General features: G+C 39.3%; 1 protein-coding gene across 1 annotated transcript in view; it reads left to right on the forward strand.

Moving 5' to 3' along the window:
• LOC138974752 (leucine-rich repeat-containing protein 71-like) overlaps positions 1-2353 on the forward strand; it is a 14292-nt gene extending 11939 nt beyond the window's left edge. Inside the window, exon 5 of the mRNA XM_070347478.1 lies at positions 1-2353. This exon is cut by the window's left edge and continues 1602 nt beyond it. The gene's annotated coding sequence lies outside the window, so the exon portion shown is untranslated.
• Positions 2354-2500: the final 147 nt, after the last annotated feature.

Consider the following 2500-nt stretch of genomic DNA (forward strand, 5'->3'; position numbering starts at 1 on the left):
CTTAATAGATGTAAGGGTTGTGTCCTTTGAATAACTGTGTTAGCATGTACTCGGATTTATTATATTGATGACTATATTTTTAGATATGATTTTTAGGGAATTCATTTATCTTTATCCATGCAACCTGTGATTACTCCTGTCTGGTTGGTGCTAAAGGAACAACCAGTCCGTTTTGAACTGTCTGGTTGGTGTGCACACGTAGTGGGCCCAGTGAGATTGAACACTTTGTCTGTACATAGTTGTTGTGATATATGCGTGTGGAAGGAGTGTGAAGTTTTATGCATACACCATAACAAAATCCTGTGCTTTGCATTTGGTAAATAAACTGTTTGACTTTGACTTGACTTTGACATGTCCTGATCTGACGACCCCGGTGTCACCATGTGGCTGATATATTGTAGCCTTGTAACTGTTCCTGTCATCTTCTGAAGGCCCCTTATCACCATATGGCTGATATATTGTGACCTTGTAACTCTGTTCCTGTCATAATCTGAAGGCCCAGTGTCACCATATGGCTGATATATTGTGACCTTGTAACTCTATTCCTGGCATCTTCTGAAGGCCCAGTGTCACCATATGGCTGATCCATTGTAACCTTGTAACTCTGTTCCTGTCATCTTCAGAAGGCTCCAGTGTCATCATATGGCTGATCTATTGTGACATTGTAACTCTGTTCCTGTCATCTTCTGAAGGCCCCGGTTTCATCATGTTGCTCATATAATGTGACCTTGTGAATGTTCAAGTCATCTTCTGACGGCCCCAGTGTCACCATATGGCTGATATATTGTGACCTTGTAACTCTGTTCTTGTCATCTTCTGAAGGCCCCAGTGTCATCATATGGCTGATATATTGTGACCTTGTAACTCTGTTCCTGTCATCTTCTTAACGCCCTGGTTTCATCATGTTGCTAATATAGTGTGACCTTGTGAATGTTCATGTCATCTTCTGACAGCCCCAGTGTCACCATATGGCTGATCCATTGTAACATTGTAACTGTTCCTGTCATCTTCTTAAGGCCCCGGTGTCATCATACGGCTGATATATTAAAACCTTGTAACACTGTTACTGTCATCTTCTGAAGGCCCCGTGTCACCATATGGCTGTTATATTGTGACCTTATACCTCTGTTAGGCCTAAAAAAAAAGATGTGGTCACGGTAACCCGACCTACCCTATTTTTAGGGGCCGACCCCATAACTTTTTATTACATTTGTCAACAAAAAAACAAAAAAAACAAAAAAAAACGAGTGCAGGAAACGCAATGAAAGCGAAAGCGCTCGAGTCGCACACTTATTTCCCTGTCAAGTAGGTTTAATTTGTACACATTAGAAAAAAAAGTTAGAAAAAAAAAGGGATTGCCTACCTTCCTCCTACCCTACTTGTTTTGGCTATGTTACCTTAACCACACCTATTGTTTTTGTTTTGCCTCACTGTCATCTTCTGAAGGCCCCAGTGTCACCATATGGCTGATATGTTGTGACCTTGTAACTCTGTTCTTGTCATCTTCTGAAGGCCCCAGTGTCACCATATGGCTGATATGTTGTGACTTTGTAACTCTGTTCCTTATATCTTCTGAAGGCCCCAGTGTCACCATATGGCTGATATGTTGTGACCTTGTAACTCTGTTCCTTATATCTTCTGAAGGCCCCAGTGTCACCATATGGCTGATATGTTGTGACCTTGTAACTCTGTTCCTTATATCTTCTGAAGGCCCCTGTGTCCCCATATGGCTGATATGTTTCGAGGGTTTCCTGACTTCTTTTTTCTGATTTCTTTTGATTTCGAAGGTTAACTGATGGTGGCATTTCTAGTTGTTTCTGTTTGTTGGTTTGGTTGCTTGCTTTTTGATTTGTGTTTCTGAGCGTGTATTTAAAACGTTCATTCTGACTGAATAGGGTTGATCAGTTGTCACCACAAAACCTGTTTGATGTGCTATTTCTAGTGGTATTGATTATCTGTTTGTTTATGTGTGTTTCTGAACGTAGAAAATATATTGTGAGTGGACGGATGCATGTTATTTATTAAAAGTCCCACAATGATGTGCTTGGCAACAACAACAACAACAACAACAACAACAACAACGACAACAACAACAACAACAACAACAACAACAACAACAAAAAGAAGAAAAAATAGAACGTAGGTTTCAAAACGTTCGTTTTTGCTGTGTACTGTTTTAATCCAGTAGTCATCAGCAGTCTGTGATTGGTGTTGGTGCAAGATGTGTCACGATCGGCATGTGAAGTCATGATTTCTGTTATTGTAAAAATGATATTTATATTACTGAATTGTTTATGGACTTATCTTAACTTGTTTTGCTGTTTGCTTTGTCAATAAAGGAGTTTAGATCCTATCGTTGACTTTATTCAGAAAAATATGTGTGCATTTTGTAGAGTATTAAAGACATCCGACACCGATTAAACAACCGTTAAAAATCGCCAATATTTTTCCTGATGTATGTTTAAGTCTGATAAAACAAATGTGTTAAAATCAGAGAAAT

This window comes from Littorina saxatilis, linkage group LG8, assembly GCF_037325665.1.
Source record: "Littorina saxatilis isolate snail1 linkage group LG8, US_GU_Lsax_2.0, whole genome shotgun sequence".
NCBI lineage: Eukaryota > Metazoa > Mollusca > Gastropoda > Littorinimorpha > Littorinidae > Littorina > Littorina saxatilis.